This window comes from Daphnia pulicaria, chromosome 3 (genome assembly GCF_021234035.1).
Source record: "Daphnia pulicaria isolate SC F1-1A chromosome 3, SC_F0-13Bv2, whole genome shotgun sequence".
NCBI lineage: Eukaryota > Metazoa > Arthropoda > Branchiopoda > Diplostraca > Daphniidae > Daphnia > Daphnia pulicaria.
Genome location: NC_060915.1, coordinates 116,271 through 139,517, shown reverse-complemented (window position 1 = coordinate 139,517; position 23,247 = coordinate 116,271). Strand labels below are relative to the sequence as shown.

General features: G+C 38.0%; 1 non-coding gene and 52 pseudogenes across 1 annotated transcript; all 53 read right to left on the bottom strand.

Moving 5' to 3' along the window:
• Positions 1 to 149: 149 nt before the first annotated feature.
• Positions 150 to 268, bottom strand: LOC124334611 (annotated as a pseudogene).
• Positions 269 to 552: 284 nt separating this feature from the next.
• Positions 553 to 671, bottom strand: LOC124329760 (annotated as a pseudogene).
• A 414-nt stretch (positions 672 to 1,085) lies between these two features.
• On the bottom strand, positions 1,086 to 1,204 carry LOC124335320 (annotated as a pseudogene).
• Positions 1,205 to 1,618: 414 nt separating this feature from the next.
• On the bottom strand, positions 1,619 to 1,737 carry LOC124335319 (annotated as a pseudogene).
• Positions 1,738 to 2,151: 414 nt separating this feature from the next.
• Positions 2,152 to 2,270, bottom strand: LOC124332099 (annotated as a pseudogene).
• Positions 2,271 to 2,685: 415 nt separating this feature from the next.
• Positions 2,686 to 2,804, bottom strand: LOC124330281 (annotated as a pseudogene).
• Positions 2,805 to 3,088: 284 nt separating this feature from the next.
• Positions 3,089 to 3,207, bottom strand: LOC124334925 (annotated as a pseudogene).
• Positions 3,208 to 3,491: 284 nt separating this feature from the next.
• On the bottom strand, positions 3,492 to 3,610 carry LOC124335007 (annotated as a pseudogene).
• Positions 3,611 to 3,894: 284 nt separating this feature from the next.
• On the bottom strand, positions 3,895 to 4,013 carry LOC124330561 (annotated as a pseudogene).
• A 545-nt stretch (positions 4,014 to 4,558) lies between these two features.
• LOC124330548 lies at positions 4,559 to 4,677 on the bottom strand (annotated as a pseudogene).
• A 284-nt stretch (positions 4,678 to 4,961) lies between these two features.
• On the bottom strand, positions 4,962 to 5,080 carry LOC124330447 (annotated as a pseudogene).
• Positions 5,081 to 5,495: 415 nt separating this feature from the next.
• LOC124330279 lies at positions 5,496 to 5,614 on the bottom strand (annotated as a pseudogene).
• A 284-nt stretch (positions 5,615 to 5,898) lies between these two features.
• LOC124332088 lies at positions 5,899 to 6,017 on the bottom strand (annotated as a pseudogene).
• Positions 6,018 to 6,301: 284 nt separating this feature from the next.
• On the bottom strand, positions 6,302 to 6,420 carry LOC124335006 (annotated as a pseudogene).
• Positions 6,421 to 6,705: 285 nt separating this feature from the next.
• Positions 6,706 to 6,824, bottom strand: LOC124330333 (annotated as a pseudogene).
• A 545-nt stretch (positions 6,825 to 7,369) lies between these two features.
• Positions 7,370 to 7,488, bottom strand: LOC124330547 (annotated as a pseudogene).
• A 284-nt stretch (positions 7,489 to 7,772) lies between these two features.
• On the bottom strand, positions 7,773 to 7,891 carry LOC124335004 (annotated as a pseudogene).
• A 284-nt stretch (positions 7,892 to 8,175) lies between these two features.
• Positions 8,176 to 8,294, bottom strand: LOC124330215 (annotated as a pseudogene).
• A 415-nt stretch (positions 8,295 to 8,709) lies between these two features.
• Positions 8,710 to 8,828, bottom strand: LOC124330546 (annotated as a pseudogene).
• A 284-nt stretch (positions 8,829 to 9,112) lies between these two features.
• LOC124335002 lies at positions 9,113 to 9,231 on the bottom strand (annotated as a pseudogene).
• Positions 9,232 to 9,515: 284 nt separating this feature from the next.
• Positions 9,516 to 9,634, bottom strand: LOC124330095 (annotated as a pseudogene).
• Positions 9,635 to 10,049: 415 nt separating this feature from the next.
• On the bottom strand, positions 10,050 to 10,168 carry LOC124330545 (annotated as a pseudogene).
• A 284-nt stretch (positions 10,169 to 10,452) lies between these two features.
• Positions 10,453 to 10,571, bottom strand: LOC124335010 (annotated as a pseudogene).
• Positions 10,572 to 10,855: 284 nt separating this feature from the next.
• On the bottom strand, positions 10,856 to 10,974 carry LOC124329976 (annotated as a pseudogene).
• A 415-nt stretch (positions 10,975 to 11,389) lies between these two features.
• Positions 11,390 to 11,508, bottom strand: LOC124330278 (annotated as a pseudogene).
• Positions 11,509 to 11,792: 284 nt separating this feature from the next.
• Positions 11,793 to 11,911, bottom strand: LOC124332076 (annotated as a pseudogene).
• Positions 11,912 to 12,195: 284 nt separating this feature from the next.
• Positions 12,196 to 12,314, bottom strand: LOC124333563 (annotated as a pseudogene).
• A 284-nt stretch (positions 12,315 to 12,598) lies between these two features.
• Positions 12,599 to 12,717, bottom strand: LOC124330043 (annotated as a pseudogene).
• Positions 12,718 to 13,001: 284 nt separating this feature from the next.
• LOC124329862 lies at positions 13,002 to 13,120 on the bottom strand (annotated as a pseudogene).
• Positions 13,121 to 13,404: 284 nt separating this feature from the next.
• Positions 13,405 to 13,523, bottom strand: LOC124332065 (annotated as a pseudogene).
• A 284-nt stretch (positions 13,524 to 13,807) lies between these two features.
• LOC124329791 lies at positions 13,808 to 13,926 on the bottom strand (annotated as a pseudogene).
• A 284-nt stretch (positions 13,927 to 14,210) lies between these two features.
• LOC124329743 lies at positions 14,211 to 14,329 on the bottom strand (annotated as a pseudogene).
• Positions 14,330 to 14,613: 284 nt separating this feature from the next.
• LOC124332052 lies at positions 14,614 to 14,732 on the bottom strand (annotated as a pseudogene).
• Positions 14,733 to 15,016: 284 nt separating this feature from the next.
• LOC124329625 lies at positions 15,017 to 15,135 on the bottom strand (annotated as a pseudogene).
• A 284-nt stretch (positions 15,136 to 15,419) lies between these two features.
• LOC124332041 lies at positions 15,420 to 15,538 on the bottom strand (annotated as a pseudogene).
• A 284-nt stretch (positions 15,539 to 15,822) lies between these two features.
• On the bottom strand, positions 15,823 to 15,941 carry LOC124332030 (annotated as a pseudogene).
• Positions 15,942 to 16,225: 284 nt separating this feature from the next.
• Positions 16,226 to 16,344, bottom strand: LOC124332018 (annotated as a pseudogene).
• Positions 16,345 to 16,628: 284 nt separating this feature from the next.
• LOC124330041 lies at positions 16,629 to 16,747 on the bottom strand (annotated as a pseudogene).
• A 284-nt stretch (positions 16,748 to 17,031) lies between these two features.
• On the bottom strand, positions 17,032 to 17,150 carry LOC124335661 (annotated as a pseudogene).
• A 284-nt stretch (positions 17,151 to 17,434) lies between these two features.
• On the bottom strand, positions 17,435 to 17,553 carry LOC124332007 (annotated as a pseudogene).
• A 284-nt stretch (positions 17,554 to 17,837) lies between these two features.
• Positions 17,838 to 17,956, bottom strand: LOC124330288 (annotated as a pseudogene).
• A 284-nt stretch (positions 17,957 to 18,240) lies between these two features.
• Positions 18,241 to 18,359, bottom strand: LOC124331995 (annotated as a pseudogene).
• Positions 18,360 to 18,643: 284 nt separating this feature from the next.
• LOC124330117 lies at positions 18,644 to 18,762 on the bottom strand (annotated as a pseudogene).
• Positions 18,763 to 19,176: 414 nt separating this feature from the next.
• Positions 19,177 to 19,295, bottom strand: LOC124330277 (annotated as a pseudogene).
• Positions 19,296 to 19,579: 284 nt separating this feature from the next.
• LOC124331984 lies at positions 19,580 to 19,698 on the bottom strand (annotated as a pseudogene).
• A 284-nt stretch (positions 19,699 to 19,982) lies between these two features.
• LOC124330287 lies at positions 19,983 to 20,101 on the bottom strand (annotated as a pseudogene).
• A 284-nt stretch (positions 20,102 to 20,385) lies between these two features.
• On the bottom strand, positions 20,386 to 20,504 carry LOC124331972 (annotated as a pseudogene).
• Positions 20,505 to 20,788: 284 nt separating this feature from the next.
• LOC124330116 lies at positions 20,789 to 20,907 on the bottom strand (annotated as a pseudogene).
• Positions 20,908 to 21,321: 414 nt separating this feature from the next.
• LOC124330276 lies at positions 21,322 to 21,440 on the bottom strand (annotated as a pseudogene).
• Positions 21,441 to 21,724: 284 nt separating this feature from the next.
• Positions 21,725 to 21,843, bottom strand: LOC124335547 (annotated as a pseudogene).
• Positions 21,844 to 22,127: 284 nt separating this feature from the next.
• Positions 22,128 to 22,246, bottom strand: LOC124335431 (annotated as a pseudogene).
• A 283-nt stretch (positions 22,247 to 22,529) lies between these two features.
• On the bottom strand, positions 22,530 to 22,648 carry LOC124330682. Its single transcript, XR_006916837.1, has one exon. It is a non-coding gene; the product is annotated as a 5S ribosomal RNA (ribosomal RNA).
• Positions 22,649 to 22,932: 284 nt separating this feature from the next.
• LOC124331961 lies at positions 22,933 to 23,051 on the bottom strand (annotated as a pseudogene).
• Positions 23,052 to 23,247: the final 196 nt, after the last annotated feature.

The window sequence follows — 23,247 nt, the reverse complement described above, 5'->3', positions numbered from 1 at the left end:
TCGCAATGAAATTTATCCACAATCATTCCTATAGATGAATTGAACCTATCTCTATGCCATTGATATTTTTGATCTACGAATTTGGACTGGTAACCATCGTGATTGAAAAAAAATTTCAAGAAATTTGTTATTGAAAACAAACTATTCATCGCCAACGACATCCCGTATTCCCAAGCGGTCACCCTTCCAAGTACTAACGGGACTCGACGTGACTTAACTTCTGGGAGCTGACGAGACCAGGTGCGTTCTACGTGATATGGCCGTTGACATTCAAAAATGAAAAATTACCCTCCCAGTCCCAATGGATGAATAGAAAATCACTTCAAAGTGATAGAAATGTTTGTTCATTGAATTTGGACTCGTAACCATCGCGAATAAAAAAGCGCGATAAACTTTGAAAAACTCGCAATGAAATTTATCCAGAATCATTCAAATAGATGAATTGAACCTATCTCTATGCCATTGATATTTTTGATCTACGAATTTGGACTGGTAACCATCGTGATTGAAAAAAAATTTCAAGAAATTTGTTATTGAAAACAAACTATTCATCGCCAACGACATCCCGTATTCCCAAGCGGTCACCCTTCCAAGTACTAACGGGACTCGACGTGACTTAACTTCTGAGGGCTGACGAGACCAGGTGCGTTCTACGTGATATGGCCGTTGACATTCAAAAATGAAAAATTACCCTCCCAGTCCTAATGGATGAATAGAAAATCACTTCAAAGTGATAGAAATGTTTGTTCATTGAATTTGGACTCGTAACCATCGCGAATAAAAAAGCGCGACAAACTTTGAAAAACTCGCAATGAAATTTATCCAGAATCATTCAAATAGATGAATTGAACCTATCTCTATGCCATTGATATTTTTGATCTACGAATTTGGACTGGTAACCATCGCGATTAAAAAACGCGATAAACTTTGAAAAACTCTCAATGGAATTGATCCAGAATCATTCTTATAGATGAATTTAACCTATCTCTAAGGCATTTAAATGTTTTATCTACGAATTTGGACTGGTAACCATCGTGATTGAAAAAAAATTTCAAGAAATTTGTTATTGAAAACAAACTATTCATCGCCAACGACATCCCGTATTCCCAAGCGGTCACTCTTCCAAGTACTAACGGGACTCGACGTAACTTAACTTCTGGGAGCTGACGAGACCAGGTGCGTTCTACGTGATATGGCCGTTGACATTCAAAAATGAAAAATTACCCTCCCAGTCCCAATGGATGAATAGAAAATCACTTCAAAGTGATAGAAATGTTTGTTCATTGAATTTGGACTCGTAACCATCGCGAATAAAAAAGCGCGATAAACTTTGAAAAACTCGCAATGAAATTTATCCAGAATCATTCAAATAGATGAATTGAACCTATCTCTATGCCATTGATATTTTTGATCTACGAATTTGGACTGGTAACCATCGCGATTAAAAAAGGCGATAAACTTTGAAAAACTCTCAATGGAATTGATCCAGAATCATTCTTATAGATGAATTTAACCTATCTCTAAGGCATTTAAATGTTTTATCTACGAATTTGGACTGGTAACCATCGTGATTGAAAAAAAATTTCAAGAAATTTGTTATTGAAAACAAACTATTCATCGCCAACGACATCCCGTATTCCCAAGCGGTCACTCTTCCAAGTACTAACGGGACTCGACGTAACTTAACTTCTGGGAGCTGACGAGACCAGGTGCGTTCTACGTGATATGGCCGTTGACATTCAAAAATGAAAAATTACCCTCCCAGTCCCAATGGATGAATAGAAAATCACTTCAAAGTGATAGAAATGTTTGTTCATTGAATTTGGACTCGTAACCATCGCGAATAAAAAAGCGCGATAAACTTTGAAAAACTCGCAATGAAATTTATCCAGAATCATTCAAATAGATGAATTGAACCTATCTCTATGCCATTGATATTTTTGATCTACGAATTTGGACTGGTAACCATCGCGATTAAAAAACGCGATAAACTTTGAAAAACTCTCAATGGAATTGATCCAGAATCATTCTTATAGATGAATTTAACCTATCTCTAAGGCATTTAAATGTTTTATCTACGAATTTGGACTGGTAACCATCGTGATTGAAAACAAATTTCAAGAAATTTGTTATTGAAAACAAACTATATATCGCCAACGACATCCCGTATTCCCAAGCGGTCACCCTTCCAAGTACTAACGGGACTCGACGTAACTTAACTTCTGGGAGCTGACGAGACCAGGTGCGTTCTACGTGATATGGCCGTTGACATTCAAAAATGAAAATTTACCCTCCCAGTCCCAATGGATGAAAAGAAAATCACTTCAAAGTGATAGAAATGTTTGTCCATTGAATTTGGACTGGTAACCACCGCGAATAAAAAAACGCGATAATCTTTGAAAAACTCGCAATGGAATTGATCCAGAATCATTCTTATAGATGAATTGAACCTATTTCTAGGTCATTGAAATTTTGGAACTACGAATTTGGACTGGTAACCATCGCGATTAAAAAACGCGATAAACTTTGAAAAACTCTCAATGGAATTGATCCAGAATCATTCTTATAGATGAATTGAACCTATCTCAAAGGCATTGAAAAGTTTTATCTACGAATTTGGACTGGTAACCATCGTGATTGAAAAAACAATTTCAAGAAATTTGTTATTGAAAACAAACTATTCATCGCCAACGACATCCCGTATTCCCAAGCGGTCACCCTTCCAAGTACTAACAGGACTCGACGTAACTTAACTTCTCAGAGCTGACGAGACCAGGTGCGTTCTACGTGATATGGCCGTTGACATTCAAAAATGAAAATTTACCCTCCCAGTCCCAATGGATGAAAAGAAAATCACTTCAAAGTGATAGAAATGTTTGTTCATTGAATTTGGACTGGTAACCACCGCGAATAAAAAAACGCGATAATCTTTGAAAAACTCGCAATGGAATTCATCCAGAATCATTCCTATAGATGAATTGAACCTATCCCTATGTCATTGAAATGTTTGATTCACGAATTTGGACTGGTAACCATCGTCATTGAAAAAAAATTTCAAGAAATTTGTTATTGAAAACAAACTATTTATCGCCAACGACATCCCGTATTCCCAAGCGGTCACCCTTCCAAGTACTAACGGGACTCGACGTAACTTAGCTTCTGGGAGCTGACGAGACCAGGTGCGTTCTACGTGATATGGCCGTTGATATTCAAAAATGAAAATTTACCCTCCCAGTCCCAATGGATGAAAAGAAAATCACTTCAAAGTGATAGAAATGTTTGTTCATTGAATTTGGACTGGTAACCACCGCGAATAAAAAAACGCGATATTCTTTGAAAAACTCGCAATGGAATTCATCCAGAATCATTCCTATAGATGAATTGAACCTATCCCTATGTCATTGAAATGTTTGATTCACGAATTTGGACTGGTAACCATCGTGATTGAAAAAAAATTTCAAGAAATTTGTTATTGAAAACAAACTATTTATCGCCAACGACATCCCGTATTCCCAAGCGGTCACCCTTCCAAGTACTAACGGGACTCGACGTAACTTAACTTCTAAGAGCTGACGAGACCAGGTGCGTTCTACGTGATATGGTCGTTGACATTCAAAAATGAAAATTTACCCTCCCAGTCCCAATGGATGAAAAGAAAATCACTTCAAAGTGATAGAAATGTTTGTTCATTGAATTTGGACTGGTAACCATCGCGAATAAAAAAACGCGATCAACTTTGAAAAACTCGCAATGGAATTCATCCAGAATCATTCCTATAGATGAATTGAACCTATCCCTAGGTCATTGAAATTTCGGATCTACGAATTTGGACTGGTAACCATCGTGATTGAAAAATAATTTCAAGAAATTTGTTATTGAAAACAAACTATTTATTGCCAACGACATCCCGTATTCCCAAGCGGTCACCCTTCCAAGTACTAACGGGACTCGACGTAACTTAACTTCTGGGAGCTGACGAGACCAGGTGCGTTCTACGTGATATGGCCGTTGACATTCAAAAATGAAAATTTACCCTCCCAGTCCCAATGGATGAAAAGAAAATCACTTCAAAGTGATAGAAATGTTTGTCCATTGAATTTGGACTGGTAACCACCGCGAATAAAAAAAAGCGATAATCTTTGAAAAACTCGCAATGGAATTGATCCAGAATCATTCTTATAGATGAATTGAACCTATTTCTAGGTCATTGAAATTTTGGAACTACGAATTTGGACTGGTAACCATCGCGATTAAAAAACGCGATAAACTTTGAAAAACTCTCAATGGAATTGATCCAGAATCATTCTTATAGATGAATTGAACTTATCTCAAAGGCATTGAAAAGTTTTATCTACGAATTTGGACTGGTAACCATCGCGATTAAAAAACGCGATAAACTTTGAAAAACTCTCAATGGAATTGATCCAGAATCATTCTTATAGATGAATTGAACTTATCTCAAAGGCATTGAAAAGTTTTATCTACGAATTTGGACTGGTAACCATCGTGATTGAAAAAACAATTTCAAGAAATTTGTTATTGAAAACAAACTATTCATCGCCAACGACATCCCGTATTCCCAAGCGGTCACTCTTCCAAGTACTAACAGGACTCGAAGTAACTTAACTTCTAAGAGCTGACGAGACCAGGTGCGTTCTACGTGATATGGCCGTTGACATTCAAAAATGAAAATTTACCCTCCCAGTCCCAATGGATGAAAAGAAAATCACTTCAAAGTGATAGAAATGTTTGTTCATTGAATTTGGACTGGTAACCATCGCGAATAAAAAAACGCGATCAACTTTGAAAAACTCGCAATGGAATTCATCCAGAATCATTCCTATAGATGAATTGAACCTATCCCTAGGTCATTGAAATTTCGGATCTACGAATTTGGACTGGTAACCATCGTGATTGAAAACAAATTTCAAGAAATTTGTTATTGAAAACAAACTATTTATTGCCAACGACATCCCGTATTCCCAAGCGGTCACCCTTCCAAGTACTAACGGGACTCGACGTAACTTAACTTCTGGGAGCTGACGAGACCAGGTGCGTTCTACGTGATATGGCCGTTGACATTCAAAAATGAAAATTTACCCTCCCAGTCCCAATGGATGAAAAGAAAATCACTTCAAAGTGATAGAAATGTTTGTCCATTGAATTTGGACTGGTAACCACCGCGAATAAAAAAACGCGATTATCTTTGAAAAACTCTTAATGGAATTCATCCAGAATCATTCCTATAGATGAATTGAACCTATTTCTAGGTCATTGAAATTTTGGAACTAGGAATTTGGACTGGTAACCATCGCGATTAAAAAACGCGATAAACTTTGAAAAACTCTCAATGGAATTGATCCAGAATCATTCTTATAGATGAATTGAACCTATCTCAAAGGCATTGAAAAGTTTTATCTACGAATTTGGACTGGTAACCATCGTGATTGAAAAAACAATTTCAAGAAATTTGTTATTGAAAACAAACTATTCATCGCCAACGACATCCCGTATTCCCAAGCGGTCACCCTTCCAAGTACTAACAGGACTCGACGTAACTTAACTTCTCAGAGCTGACGAGACCAGGTGCGTTCTACGTGATATGGCCGTTGACATTCAAAAATGAAAATTTACCCTCCCAGTCCCAATGGATGAAAAGAAAATCACTTCAAAGTGATAGAAATGTTTGTTCATTGAATTTGGACTGGTAACCACCGCGAATAAAAAAACGCGATAATCTTTGAAAAACTCGCAATGGAATTCATCCAGAATCATTCCTATAGATGAATTGAACCTATCCCTATGTCATTGAAATGTTTGATTCACGAATTTGGACTGGTAACCATCGTCATTGAAAAAAAATTTCAAGAAATTTGTTATTGAAAACAAACTATTTATCGCCAACGACATCCCGTATTCCCAAGCGGTCACCCTTCCAAGTACTAACGGGACTCGACGTAACTTAACTTCTGGGAGCTGACGAGACCAGGTGCGTTCTACGTGATATGGCCGTTGACATTCAAAAATGAAAATTTACCCTCCCAGTCCCAATGGATGAAAAGAAAATCACTTCAAAGTGATAGAAATGTTTGTCAATTGAATTTGGACTGGTAACCACCGCGAATAAAAAAACGCGATTATCTTTGAAAAACTCGCAATGGAATTCATCCAGAATCATTCCTATAGATGAATTGAACCTATCCCTATGTCATTGAAATGTTTGATCCACGAATTTGGACTGGTAACCATCGTGATTGAAAACAAATTTCAAGAAATTTGTTATTGAAAACAAACTATTTATCGCCAACGACATCCCGTATTCCCAAGCGGTCACCCTTCCAAGTACTAACGGGACTCGACGTAACTTAACTTCTAAGAGCTGACGAGACCAGGTGCGTTCTACGTGATATGGTCGTTGACATTCAAAAATGAAAATTTACCCTCCCAGTCCCAATGGATGAAAATAAAAATCACTTCAAAGTGATAGAAATGTTTGTTCATTGAATTTGGACTGGTAACCATCGCGAATAAAAAAACGCGATCAACTTTGAAAAACTCGCAATGGAATTCATCCAGAATCATTCCTATAGATGAATTGAACCTATCCCTAGGTCATTGAAATTTCGGATCTACGAATTTGGACTGGTAACCATCGTGATTGAAAAAAAATTTCAAGAAATTTGTTATTGAAAACAAACTATTTATTGCCAACGACATCCCGTATTCCCAAGCGGTCACCCTTCCAAGTACTAACGGGACTCGACGTAACTTAACTTCTGGGAGCTGACGAGACCAGGTGCGTTCTACGTGATATGGCCGTTGACATTCAAAAATGAAAATTTACCCTCCCAGTCCCAATGGATGAAAAGAAAATCACTTCAAAGTGATAGAAATGTTTGTCCATTGAATTTGGACTGGTAACCACCGCGAATAAAAAAAAGCGATAATCTTTGAAAAACTCGCAATGGAATTGATCCAGAATCATTCTTATAGATGAATTGAACCTATTTCTAGGTCATTGAAATTTTGGAACTACGAATTTGGACTGGTAACCATCGCGATTAAAAAACGCGATAAACTTTGAAAAACTCTCAATGGAATTGATCCAGAATCATTCTTATAGATGAATTGAACTTATCTCAAAGGCATTGAAAAGTTTTATCTACGAATTTGGACTGGTAACCATCGCGATTAAAAAACGCGATAAACTTTGAAAAACTCTCAATGGAATTGATCCAGAATCATTCTTATAGATGAATTGAACTTATCTCAAAGGCATTGAAAAGTTTTATCTACGAATTTGGACTGGTAACCATCGTGATTGAAAAAACAATTTCAAGAAATTTGTTATTGAAAACAAACTATTCATCGCCAACGACATCCCGTATTCCCAAGCGGTCACTCTTCCAAGTACTAACAGGACTCGAAGTAACTTAACTTCTAAGAGCTGACGAGACCAGGTGCGTTCTACGTGATATGGCCGTTGACATTCAAAAATGAAAATTTACCCTCCCAGTCCCAATGGATGAAAAGAAAATCACTTCAAAGTGATAGAAATGTTTGTTCATTGAATTTGGACTGGTAACCACCGCGAATAAAAAAACGCGATAATCTTTGAAAAACTCGCAATGGAATTCATCCAGAATCATTCCTATAGATGAATTGAACCTATCCCTATGTCATTGAAATGTTTGATTCACGAATTTGGACTGGTAACCATCGTGATTGAAAAAAAATTTCAAGAAATTTGTTATTGAAAACAAACTATTTATCGCCAACGACATCCCGTATTCCCAAGCGGTCACCCTTCCAAGTACTAACGGGACTCGACGTAACTTAACTTCTAAGAGCTGACGAGACCAGGTGCGTTCTACGTGATATGGTCGTTGACATTCAAAAATGAAAATTTACCCTCCCAGTCCCAATGGATGAAAAGAAAATCACTTCAAAGTGATAGAAATGTTTGTTCATTGAATTTGGACTGGTAACCATCGCGAATAAAAAAACGCGATCAACTTTGAAAAACTCGCAATGGAATTCATCCAGAATCATTCCTATAGATGAATTGAACCTATCCCTAGGTCATTGAAAATTCGGATCTACGAATTTGGACTGGTAACCATCGTGATTGAAAACAAATTTCAAGAAATTTGTTATTGAAAACAAACTATTTATTGCCAACGACATCCCGTATTCCCAAGCGGTCACCCTTCCAAGTACTAACGGGACTCGACGTAACTTAACTTCTGGGAGCTGACGAGACCAGGTGCGTTCTACGTGATATGGCCGTTGACATTCAAAAATGAAAATTTACCCTCCCAGTCCCAATGGATGAAAAGAAAATCACTTCAAAGTGATAGAAATGTTTGTCCATTGAATTTGGACTGGTAACCACCGCGAATAAAAAAACGCGATTATCTTTGAAAAACTCTTAATGGAATTCATCCAGAATCATTCCTATAGATGAATTGAACCTATTTCTAGGTCATTGAAATTTTGGAACTACGAATTTGGACTGGTAACCATCGCGATTAAAAAACGCGATAAACTTTGAAAAACTCTCAATGGAATTGATCCAGAATCATTCTTATAGATGAATTGAACCTATCTCAAAGGCATTGAAAAGTTTTATCTACGAATTTGGACTGGTAACCATCGTGATTGAAAAAACAATTTCAAGAAATTTGTTATTGAAAACAAACTATTCATCGCCAACGACATCCCGTATTCCCAAGCGGTCACTCTTCCAAGTACTAACAGGACTCGAAGTAACTTAACTTCTAAGAGCTGACGAGACCAGGTGCGTTCTACGTGATATGGCCGTTGACATTCAAAAATGAAAATTTACCCTCCCAGTCCCAATGGATGAAAAGAAAATCACTTCAAAGTGATAGAAATGTTTGTTCATTGAATTTGGACTGGTAACCACCGCGAATAAAAAAACGCGATAATCTTTGAAAAACTCGCAATGGAATTCATCCAGAATCATTCCTATAGATGAATTGAACCTATCCCTATGTCATTGAAATGTTTGATTCACGAATTTGGACTGGTAACCATCGTGATTGAAAAAAAATTTCAAGAAATTTGTTATTGAAAACAAACTATTTATCGCCAACGACATCCCGTATTCCCAAGCGGTCACCCTTCCAAGTACTAACGGGACTCGACGTAACTTAACTTCTAAGAGCTGACGAGACCAGGTGCGTTCTACGTGATATGGTCGTTGACATTCAAAAATGAAAATTTACCCTCCCAGTCCCAATGGATGAAAAGAAAATCACTTCAAAGTGATAGAAATGTTTGTTCATTGAATTTGGACTGGTAACCATCGCGAATAAAAAAACGCGATCAACTTTGAAAAACTCGCAATGGAATTCATCCAGAATCATTCCTATAGATGAATTGAACCTATCCCTAGGTCATTGAAATTTCGGATCTACGAATTTGGACTGGTAACCATCGTGATTGAAAACAAATTTCAAGAAATTTGTTATTGAAAACAAACTATTTATTGCCAACGACATCCCGTATTCCCAAGCGGTCACCCTTCCAAGTACTAACGGGACTCGACGTAACTTAACTTCTGGGAGCTGACGAGACCAGGTGCGTTCTACGTGATATGGCCGTTGACATTCAAAAATGAAAATTTACCCTCCCAGTCCCAATGGATGAAAAGAAAATCACTTCAAAGTGATAGAAATGTTTGTCCATTGAATTTGGACTGGTAACCACCGCGAATAAAAAAACGCGATTATCTTTGAAAAACTCTTAATGGAATTCATCCAGAATCATTCCTATAGATGAATTGAACCTATTTCTAGGTCATTGAAATTTTGGAACTACGAATTTGGACTGGTAACCATCGCGATTAAAAAACGCGATAAACTTTGAAAAACTCTCAATGGAATTGATCCAGAATCATTCTTATAGATGAATTGAACCTATCTCAAAGGCATTGAAAAGTTTTATCTACGAATTTGGACTGGTAACCATCGTGATTGAAAAAACAATTTCAAGAAATTTGTTATTGAAAACAAACTATTCATCGCCAACGACATCCCGTATTCCCAAGCGGTCACTCTTCCAAGTACTAACAGGACTCGAAGTAACTTAACTTCTAAGAGCTGACGAGACCAGGTGCGTTCTACGTGATATGGCCGTTGACATTCAAAAATGAAAATTTACCCTCCCAGTCCCAATGGATGAAAAGAAAATCACTTCAAAGTGATAGAAATGTTTGTTCATTGAATTTGGACTGGTAACCACCGCGAATAAAAAAACGCGATAATCTTTGAAAAACTCGCAATGGAATTCATCCAGAATCATTCCTATAGATGAATTGAACCTATCCCTATGTCATTGAAATGTTTGATTCACGAATTTGGACTGGTAACCATCGTGATTGAAAAAAAATTTCAAGAAATTTGTTATTGAAAACAAACTATTTATCGCCAACGACATCCCGTATTCCCAAGGGGTCACCCTTCCAAGTACTAACGGGACTCGACGTAACTTAACTTCTAAGAGCTGACGAGACCAGGTGCGTTCTACGTGATATGGTCGTTGACATTCAAAAATGAAAATTTACCCTCCCAGTCCCAATGGATGAAAAGAAAATCACTTCAAAGTGATAGAAATGTTTGTTCATTGAATTTGGACTGGTAACCATCGCGAATAAAAAAACGCGATCAACTTTGAAAAACTCGCAATGGAATTCATCCAGAATCATTCCTATAGATGAATTGAACCTATCCCTAGGTCATTGAAATTTCGGATCTACGAATTTGGACTGGTAACCATCGTGATTGAAAACAAATTTCAAGAAATTTGTTATTGAAAACAAACTATTTATTGCCAACGACATCCCGTATTCCCAAGCGGTCACCCTTCCAAGTACTAACGGGACTCGACGTAACTTAACTTCTGGGAGCTGACGAGACCAGGTGCGTTCTACGTGATATGGCCGTTGACATTCAAAAATGAAAATTTACCCTCCCAGTCCCAATGGATGAAAAGAAAATCACTTCAAAGTGATAGAAATGTTTGTCCATTGAATTTGGACTGGTAACCACCGCGAATAAAAAAACGCGATTATCTTTGAAAAACTCTTAATGGAATTCATCCAGAATCATTCCTATAGATGAATTGAACCTATTTCTAGGTCATTGAAATTTTGGAACTACGAATTTGGACTGGTAACCATCGCGATTAAAAAACGCGATAAACTTTGAAAAACTCTCAATGGAATTGATCCAGAATCATTCTTATAGATGAATTGAACCTATCTCAAAGGCATTGAAAAGTTTTATCTACGAATTTGGACTGGTAACCATCGTGATTGAAAAAACAATTTCAAGAAATTTGTTATTGAAAACAAACTATTCATCGCCAACGACATCCCGTATTCCCAAGCGGTCACCCTTCCAAGTACTAACAGGACTCGACGTAACTTAACTTCTCAGAGCTGACGAGACCAGGTGCGTTCTACGTGATATGGCCGTTGACATTCAAAAATGAAAATTTACCCTCCCAGTCCCAATGGATGAAAAGAAAATCACTTCAAAGTGATAGAAATGTTTGTTCATTGAATTTGGACTGGTAACCACCGCGAATAAAAAAACGCGATAATCTTTGAAAAACTCGCAATGGAATTCATCCAGAATCATTCCTATAGATGAATTGAACCTATCCCTATGTCATTGAAATGTTTGATTCACGAATTTGGACTGGTAACCATCGTCATTGAAAAAAAATTTCAAGAAATTTGTTATTGAAAACAAACTATTTATCGCCAACGACATCCCGTATTCCCAAGCGGTCACCCTTCCAAGTACTAACGGGACTCGACGTAACTTAACTTCTGGGAGCTGACGAGACCAGGTGCGTTCTACGTGATATGGCCGTTGACATTCAAAAATGAAAATTTACCCTCCCAGTCCCAATGGATGAAAAGAAAATCACTTCAAAGTGATAGAAATGTTTGTCAATTGAATTTGGACTGGTAACCACCGCGAATAAAAAAACGCGATAATCTTTGAAAAACTCGCAATGGAATTCATCCAGAATCATTCCTATAGATGAATTGAACCTATCCCTATGTCATTGAAATGTTTGATTCACGAATTTGGACTGGTAACCATCGTCATTGAAAAAAAATTTCAAGAAATTTGTTATTGAAAACAAACTATTTATCGCCAACGACATCCCGTATTCCCAAGCGGTCACCCTTCCAAGTACTAACGGGACTCGGCGTAACTTAACTTCTGGGAGCTGACGAGACCAGGTGCGTTCTACGTGATATGGCCGTTGACATTCAAAAATGAAAATTTACCCTCCCAATCCCAATGGATGAAAAGAAAATCACTTCAAAGTGATAGAAATGTTTGTCAATTGAATTTGGACTGGTAACCACCGCGAATAAAAAAACGCGATTATCTTTGAAAAACTCGCAATGGAATTCATCCAGAATCATTCCTATAGATGAATTGAACCTATCCCTATGTCATTGAAATGTTTGATCCACGAATTTGGACTGGTAACCATCGTGATTGAAAACAAATTTCAAGAAATTTGTTATTGAAAACAAACTATTTATCGCCAACGACATCCCGTATTCCCAAGCGGTCACCCTTCCAAGTACTAAGGGGACTCGACGTAACTCAACTTCTGGGAGCTGACGAGACCAGGTGCGTTCTACGTGATATGGCCGTTGACATTCAAAAATGAAAATTTACCCTCCCAGTCCCAATGGATGAAAAGAAAATCACTTCAAAGTGATAGAAATGTTTGTCCATTGAATTTGGACTGGTAACCACCGCCAATAAAAAAACGCGATAATCTTTGAAAAACTCGCAATGGAATTCATCCAGAATCATTCCTATAGATGAATTGAACCTATCCCTATGTCATTGAAATGTTTGATCCACGAATTTGGACTGGTAACCATCGTGATTGAAAACAAATTTCAAGAAATTTGTTATTGAAAACAAACTATTTATTGCCAACGACATCCCGTATTCCCAAGCGGTCACCCTTCCAAGTACTAACGGGACTCGACGTAACTTAACTTCTGGGAGCTGACGAGACCAGGTGCGTTCTACGTGATATGGCCGTTGACATTCAAAAATGAAAATTTACCCTCCCAGTCCCAATGGATGAAAAGAAAATCACTTCAAAGTGATAGAAATGTTTGTCAATTGAATTTGGACTGGTAACCACCGCGAATAAAAAAACGCGATTATCTTTGAAAAACTCGCAATGGAATTCATCCAGAATCATTCCTATAGATGAATTGAACCTATCCCTATGTCATTGAAATGTTTGATTCACGAATTTGGACTGGTAACCATCGTGATTGAAAACAAATTTCAAGAAATTTGTTATTGAAAACAAACTATTTATCGCCAACGACATCCCGTATTCCCAAGCGGTCACCCTTCCAAGTACTAACGGGACTCGACGTAACTTAACTTCTGGGAGCTGACGAGACCAGGTGCGTTCTACGTGATATGGCCGTTGACATTCAAAAATGAAAATTTACCCTCCCAGTCCCAATGGATGAAAAGAAAATCACTTCAAAGTGATAGAAATGTTTGTCAATTGAATTTGGACTGGTAACCACCGCGAATAAAAAAACGCGATTATCTTTGAAAAACTCGCAATGGAATTCATCCAGAATCATTCCTATAGATGAATTGAACCTATCCCTATGTCATTGAAATGTTTGATCCACGAATTTGGACTGGTAACCATCGTGATTGAAAACAAATTTCAAGAAATTTGTTATTGAAAACAAACTATTTATCGCCAACGACATCCCGTATTCCCAAGCGGTCACCCTTCCAAGTACTAAGGGGACTCGACGTAACTCAACTTCTGGGAGCTGACGAGACCAGGTGCGTTCTACGTGATATGGTCGTTGACATTCAAAAATGAAAATTTACCCTCCCAGTCCCAATGGATGAAAAGAAAATCACTTCAAAGTGATAGAAATGTTTGTTCATTGAATTTGGACTGGTAACCATCGCGAATAAAAAAACGCGATCAACTTTGAAAAACTCGCAATGGAATTCATCCAGAATCATTCCTATAGATGAATTGAACCTATCCCTAGGTCATTGAAATTTCGGATCTACGAATTTGGACTGGTAACCATCGTGATTGAAAACAAATTTCAAGAAATTTGTTATTGAAAACAAAATATTTATTGCCAACGACATCCCGTATTCCCAAGCGGTCACCCTTCCAAGTACTAACGGGACTCGACGTAACTTAACTTCTGGGAGCTGACGAGACCAGGTGCGTTCTACGTGATATGGCCGTTGACATTCAAAAATGAAAATTTACCCTCCCAGTCCCAATGGATGAAAAGAAAATCACTTCAAAGTGATAGAAATGTTTGTCCATTGAATTTGGACTGGTAACCAACGCCAATAAAAAAACGCGATAATCTTTGAAAAACTCGCAATGGAATTCATCCAGAATCATTCCTATAGATGAATTGAACCTATCCCTATGTCATTGAAATGTTTGATCCACGAATTTGGACTGGTAACCATCGTGATTGAAAACAAATTTCAAGAAATTTGTTATTGAAAACAAACTATTTATCGCCAACGACATCCCGTATTCCCAAGCGGTCACCCTTCCAAGTACTAACGGGACTCGACGTAACTTAACTTCTGGGAGCTGACGAGACCAGGTGCGTTCTACGTGATATGGCCGTTGACATTCAAAAATGAAAATTTACCCTCCCAGTCCCAATGGATGAAAAGAAAATCACTTCAAAGTGATAGAAATGTTTGTCAATTGAATTTGGACTGGTAACCACCGCGAATAAAAAAACGCGATTATCTTTGAAAAACTCGCAATGGAATTCATCCAGAATCATTCCTATAGATGAATTGAACCTATCCCTATGTCATTGAAATGTTTGATCCACGAATTTGGACTGGTAACCATCGTGATTGAAAACAAATTTCAAGAAATTTGTTATTGAAAACAAACTATTTATTGCCAACGACATCCCGTATTCCCAAGCGGTCACCCTTCCAAGTACTAACGGGACTCGACGTAACTTAACTTCTGGGAGCTGACGAGACCAGGTGCGTTCTACGTGATATGGCCGTTGACATTCAAAAATGAAAATTTACCCTCCCAGTCCCAATGGATGAAAAGAAAATCACTTCAAAGTGATAGAAATGTTTGTCAATTGAATTTGGACTGGTAACCACCGCGAATAAAAAAACGCGATTATCTTTGAAAAACTCGCAATGGAATTCATCCAGAATCATTCCTATAGATGAATTGAACCTATCCCTATGTCATTGAAATGTTTGATTCACGAATTTGGACTGGTAACCATCGTGATTGAAAACAAATTTCAAGAAATTTGTTATTGAAAACAAACTATTTATCGCCAACGACATCCCGTATTCCCAAGCGGTCACCCTTCCAAGTACTAACGGGACTCGACGTAACTTAACTTCTGGGAGCTGACGAGACCAGGTGCGTTCTACGTGATATGGCCGTTGACATTCAAAAATGAAAATTTACCCTCCCAGTCCCAATGGATGAAAAGAAAATCACTTCAAAGTGATAGAAATGTTTGTCAATTGAATTTGGACTGGTAACCACCGCGAATAAAAAAACGCGATTATCTTTGAAAAACTCGCAATGGAATTCATCCAGAATCATTCCTATAGATGAATTGAACCTATCCCTATGTCATTGAAATGTTTGATTCACGAATTTGGACTGGTAACCATCGTGATTGAAAACAAATTTCAAGAAATTTGTTATTGAAAACAAACTATTTATCGCCAACGACATCCCGTATTCCCAAGCGGTCACCCTTCCAAGTACTAACGGGACTCGACGTAACTTAACTTCTGGGAGCTGACGAGACCAGGTGCGTTCTACGTGATATGGCCGTTGACATTCAAAAATGAAAATTTACCCTCCCAGTCCCAATGGATGAAAAGAAAATCACTTCAAAGTGATAGAAATGTTTGTCAATTGAATTTGGACTGGTAACCACCGCGAATAAAAAAACGCGATTATCTTTGAAAAACTCGCAATGGAATTCATCCAGAATCATTCCTATAGATGAATTGAACCTATCCCTATGTCATTGAAATGTTTGATTCACGAATTTGGACTGGTAACCATCGTGATTGAAAACAAATTTCAAGAAATTTGTTATTGAAAACAAACTATTTATCGCCAACGACATCCCGTATTCCCAAGCGGTCACCCTTCCAAGTACTAACGGGACTCGACGTAACTTAACTTCTGGGAGCTGACGAGACCAGGTGCGTTCTACGTGATATGGCCGTTGACATTCAAAAATGAAAATTTACCCTCCCAGTCCCAATGGATGAAAAGAAAATCACTTCAAAGTGATAGAAATGTTTGTCAATTGAATTTGGACTGGTAACCACCGCGAATAAAAAAACGCGATTATCTTTGAAAAACTCGCAATGGAATTCATCCAGAATCATTCCTATAGATGAATTGAACCTATCCCTATGTCATTGAAATGTTTGATCCACGAATTTGGACTGGTAACCATCGTGATTGAAAACAAATTTCAAGAAATTTGTTATTGAAAACAAACTATTTATCGCCAACGACATCCCGTATTCCCAAGCGGTCACCCTTCCAAGTACTAAGGGGACTCGACGTAACTCAACTTCTGGGAGCTGACGAGACCAGGTGCGTTCTACGTGATATGGCCGTTGACATTCAAAAATGAAAATTTACCCTCCCAGTCCCAATGGATGAAAAGAAAATCACTTCAAAGTGATAGAAATGTTTGTCCATTGAATTTGGACTGGTAACCACCGCCAATAAAAAAACGCGATAATCTTTGAAAAACTCGCAATGGAATTCATCCAGAATCATTCCTATAGATGAATTGAACCTATCCCTATGTCATTGAAATGTTTGATCCACGAATTTGGACTGGTAACCATCGTGATTGAAAACAAATTTCAAGAAATTTGTTATTGAAAACAAACTATTTATTGCCAACGACATCCCGTATTCCCAAGCGGTCACCCTTCCAAGTACTAACGGGACTCGACGTAACTTAACTTCTGGGAGCTGACGAGACCAGGTGCGTTCTACGTGATATGGCCGTTGACATTCAAAAATGAAAATTTACCCTCCCAGTCCCAATGGATGAAAAGAAAATCACTTCAAAGTGATAGAAATGTTTGTCAATTGAATTTGGACTGGTAACCACCGCGAATAAAAAAACGCGATTATCTTTGAAAAACTCGCAATGGAATTCATCCAGAATCATTCCTATAGATGAATTGAACCTATCCCTATGTCATTGAAATGTTTGATTCACGAATTTGGACTGGTAACCATCGTGATTGAAAACAAATTTCAAGAAATTTGTTATTGAAAACAAACTATTTATCGCCAACGACATCCCGTATTCCCAAGCGGTCACCCTTCCAAGTACTAACGGGACTCGACGTAACTTAACTTCTGGGAGCTGACGAGACCAGGTGCGTTCTACGTGATATGGCCGTTGACATTCAAAAATGAAAATTTACCCTCCCAGTCCCAATGGATGAAAAGAAAATCACTTCAAAGTGATAGAAATGTTTGTCAATTGAATTTGGACTGGTAACCACCGCGAATAAAAAAACGCGATTATCTTTGAAAAACTCGCAATGGAATTCATCCAGAATCATTCCTATAGATGAATTGAACCTATCCCTATGTCATTGAAATGTTTGATCCACGAATTTGGACTGGTAACCATCGTGATTGAAAACAAATTTCAAGAAATTTGTTATTGAAAACAAACTATTTATCGCCAACGACATCCCGTATTCCCAAGCGGTCACCCTTCCAAGTACTAAGGGGACTCGACGTAACTCAACTTCTGGGAGCTGACGAGACCAGGTGCGTTCTACGTGATGTGGCCGTTGACATTCAAAAATGAAAATTTACCCTCCCAGTCCCAATGGATGAAAAGAAAATCACTTCAAAGTGATAGAAATGTTTGTCCATTGAATTTGGACTGGTAACCACCGCCAATAAAAAAACGCGATAATCTTTGAAAAACTCGCAATGGAATTCATCCAGAATCATTCCTATAGATGAATTGAACCTATCCCTATGTCATTGAAATATTTGATCCACGAATTTGGACTGGTAACCATCGTGATTGAAAACAAATTTCAAGAAATTTGTTATTGAAAACAAACTATTTATCGCCAACGACATCCCGTATTCCCAAGCGGTCACCCTTCCAAGTACTAACGGGACTCGACGTAACTTAACTTCTGGGAGCTGACGAGACCAGGTGCGTTCTACGTGATATGGCCGTTGACATTCAAAAATGAAAATTTACCCTCCCAGTCCCAATGGATGAAAAGAAAATCACTTCAAAGTGATAGAAATGTTTGTCAATTGAATTTGGACTGGTAACCACCGCGAATAAAAAAACGCGATTATCTTTGAAAAACTCGCAATGGAATTCATCCAGAATCATTCCTATAGATGAATTGAACCTATCCCTATGTCATTGAAATGTTTGATCCACGAATTTGGACTGGTAACCATCGTGATTGAAAACAAATTTCAAGAAATTTGTTATTGAAAACAAACTATTTATCGCCAACGACATCCCGTATTCCCAAGCGGTCACCCTTCCAAGTACTAACGGGACTCGACGTAACTCAACTTCTGTGAGCTGACGAGACCAGGTGCGTTCTACGTGATATGGCCGTTGACATTCAAAAATGAAAATTTACCCTCCCAGTCCCAATGGATGAAAAGAAAATCACTTCAAAGTGAAAGAAATGTTTGTCCATTGAATTTGGACTGGTAACCACCGCGAATAAAAAAACGCGATAATCTTTGAAAAACTCGCAATGGAATTGATCCAGAATCATTCTTATAGATGAATTGAACCTATTTCTCGGTCATTGAAATTTTGGAACTACGAATTTGGACTGGTAACCATCGCGATTAAAAAACGCGATAAACTTTGAAAAACTCTCAATGGAATTGATCCAGAATATTCTTATAGATGAATTGAACCTATCTCAAAGGCATTGAAAAGTTTTATCTACGAATTTGGACTGGTAACCATCGTGATTGAAAAAACAATTTCAAGAAATTTGTTATTGAAAACAAACTATTCATCGCCAACGACATCCCGTATTCCCAAGCGGTCACCCTTCCAAGTACTAACAGGACTCGACGTAACTTAACTTCTCAGAGCTGACGAGACCAGGTGCGTTCTACGTGATATGGCCGTTGACATTCAAAAATGAAAATTTACCCTCCCAGTCCCAATGGATGAAAAGAAAATCACTTCAAAGTGATAGAAATGTTTGTCAATTGAATTTGGACTGGTAACCACCGCGAATAAAAAAACGCGATTATCTTTGAAAAACTCGCAATGGAATTCATCCAGAATCATTCCTATAGATGAATTGAACCTATCCCTATGTCATTGAAATGTTTGATTCACGAATTTGGACTGGTAACCATCGTGATTGAAAACAAATTTCAAGAAATTTGTTATTGAAAACAAACTATTTATCGCCAACGACATCCCGTATTCCCAAGCGGTCACCCTTCCAAGTACTAACGGGACTCGACGTAACTTAACTTCTGGGAGCTGACGAGACCAGGTGCGTTCTACGTGATATGGCCGTTGACATTCAAAAATGAAAATTTACCCTCCCAGTCCCAATGGATGAAAAGAAAATCACTTCAAAGTGATAGAAATGTTTGTCAATTGAATTTGGACTGGTAACCACCGCGAATAAAAAAACGCGATTATCTTTGAAAAACTCGCAATGGAATTCATCCAGAATCATTCCTATAGATGAATTGAACCTATCCCTATGTCATTGAAATGTTTGATCCACGAATTTGGACTGGTAACCATCGTGATTGAAAACAAATTTCAAGAAATTTGTTATTGAAAACAAACTATTTATCGCCAACGACATCCCGTATTCCCAAGCGGTCACCCTTCCAAGTACTAAGGGGACTCGACGTAACTCAACTTCTGGGAGCTGACGAGACCAGGTGCGTTCTACGTGATGTGGCCGTTGACATTCAAAAATGAAAATTTACCCTCCCAGTCCCAATGGATGAAAAGAAAATCACTTCAAAGTGATAGAAATGTTTGTCCATTGAATTTGGACTGGTAACCACCGCCAATAAAAAAACGCGATAATCTTTGAAAAACTCGCAATGGAATTCATCCAGAATCATTCCTATAGATGAATTGAACCTATCCCTATGTCATTGAAATATTTGATCCACGAATTTGGACTGGTAACCATCGTGATTGAAAACAAATTTCAAGAAATTTGTTATTGAAAACAAACTATTTATCGCCAACGACATCCCGTATTCCCAAGCGGTCACCCTTCCAAGTACTAACGGGACTCGACGTAACTTAACTTCTGGGAGCTGACGAGACCAGGTGCGTTCTACGTGATATGGCCGTTGACATTCAAAAATGAAAATTTACCCTCCCAGTCCCAATGGATGAAAAGAAAATCACTTCAAAGTGATAGAAATGTTTGTCAATTGAATTTGGACTGGTAACCACCGCGAATAAAAAAACGCGATTATCTTTGAAAAACTCGCAATGGAATTCATCCAGAATCATTCCTATAGATGAATTGAACCTATCCCTATGTCATTGAAATGTTTGATCCACGAATTTGGACTGGTAACCATCGTGATTGAAAACAAATTTCAAGAAATTTGTTATTGAAAACAAACTATTTATCGCCAACGACATCCCGTATTCCCAAGCGGTCACCCTTCCAAGTACTAACGGGACTCGACGTAACTCAACTTCTGTGAGCTGACGAGACCAGGTGCGTTCTACGTGATATGGCCGTTGACATTCAAAAATGAAAATTTACCCTCCCAGTCCCAATGGATGAAAAGAAAATCACTTCAAAGTGAAAGAAATGTTTGTCCATTGAATTTGGACTGGTAACCACCGCGAATAAAAAAACGCGATAATCTTTGAAAAACTCGCAATGGAATTGATCCAGAATCATTCTTATAGATGAATTGAACCTATTTCTAGGTCATTGAAATTTTGGAACTACGAATTTGGACTGGTAACCATCGCGATTAAAAAACGCGATAAACTTTGAAAAACTCTCAATGGAATTGATCCAGAATATTCTTATAGATGAATTGAACCTATCTCAAAGGCATTGAAAAGTTTTATCTACGAATTTGGACTGGTAACCATCGTGATTGAAAAAACAATTTCAAGAAATTTGTTATTGAAAACAAACTATTCATCGCCAACGACATCCCGTATTCCCAAGCGGTCACCCTTCCAAGTACTAACAGGACTCGACGTAACTTAACTTCTCAGAGCTGACGAGACCAGGTGCGTTCTACGTGATATGGCCGTTGACATTCAAAAATGAAAATTTACCCTCCCAGTCCCAATGGATGAAAAGAAAATCACTTCAAAGTGATAGAAATGTTTGTTCATTGAATTTGGACTGGTAACCACCGCGAATAAAAAAACGCGATAATCTTTGAAAAACTCGCAATGGAATTCATCCAGAATCATTCCTATAGATGAATTGAACCTATCCCTAGGTCATTGAAATTTTGGATCTACGAATTTGGACTGGTAACCATCGTGATTGAAAAAAAATTTCAAGAAATTTGTTATTGAAAACAAACTATTTATTGCCAACGACATCCCGTATTCCCAAGCGGTCACCCTTCCAAGTACTAACGGGACTCGACGTAACTTAACTTCTGGGAGCTGACGAGACCAGGTGCGTTCTACGTGATATGGCCGTTGACATTCAAAAATGAAAATTTACCCTCCCAGTCCCAATGGATGAAAAGAAAATCACTTCAAAGTGATAGAAATGTTTGTCCATTGAATTTGGACTGGTAACCACCGCGAATAAAAAAACGCGATAATCTTTGAAAAACTCGCAATGGAATTCATCCAGAATCATTCCTATAGATGAATTGAACCTATCCCTATGTCATTGAAATTTTGGATCTACGAATTTGGACTGGTAACCATCGTGATTGAAAACAAATTTCAAGAAATTTGTTATTGAAAACAAACTATTTATTGCCAACGACATCCCGTATTCCCAAGCGGTCACCCTTCCAAGTACTAACGGGACTCGACGTAACTTAACTTCTGGGAGCTGACGAGACCAGGTGCGTTCTACGTGATATGGCCGTTGACATTCAAAAATGAAAATTTACCCTCCCAGTCCCAATGGATGAAAAGAAAATCACTTCAAAGTGATAGAAATTTTTGTTCATTGAATTTGGACTGGTAACCACCGCGAATAAAAAACGCGATAATCTTTGAAAAACTCGCAATGGAATTCATCCAGAATCATTCCTATAGATGAATTGAACCTATCCCTAGGTCATTGAAATTTTGGATCTACGAATTTGGACTGGTTACCATCGTGATTGAAAAAAAATTTCAAGAAATTTGTTATTGAAAACAAACTATTTATTGCCAACGACATCCCGTATTCCCAAGCGGTCACCCTTCCAAGTACTACCGGGACTCGACGTAACTTAACTTCTGGGAGCTGACGAGACCAGGTGCGTTCTACGTGATATGGCCGTTGACATTCAAAAATGAAAATTTACCGTCCCAGTCCCAATGGATGAAAAGAAAATCACTTCAAAGTGATAGAAATGTTTGTCCATTGAATTTGGACTGGTAACCACCACGAATAAAAAAACGCGATTATCTTTGAAAAACTCGCAATGGAATTCATCCAGAATCATTCCTATAGATGAATTGAACCTATCCCTATGTCATTGAAATGTTTGATCCACGAATTTGGACTGGTAACCATCGTGATTAAAAACAAATTTCAAGAAATTTGTTATTGAAAACAAACTATTTATCGCCAACGACATCCCGTATTCCCAAGCGGTCACCCTTCCAAGTACTAACGGGACTCGACGTAACTTAACTTCTGGGAGCTGACGAGACCAGGTGCGTTCTACGTGATATGGCCGTTGACATTCAAAAATGAAAATTTACCCTCCCAGTCCCAATGGATGAAAAGAAAATCACTTCAAAGTGATAGAAATGTTTGTCCATTGAATTTGGACTGGTAACCACCGCGAATAAAAAAAACGCGATAATCTTTGAAAAACTCGCAATGGAATTGATCCAGAATCATTCTTCTAGATGAATTGAACCTATTTCTAGGTCAT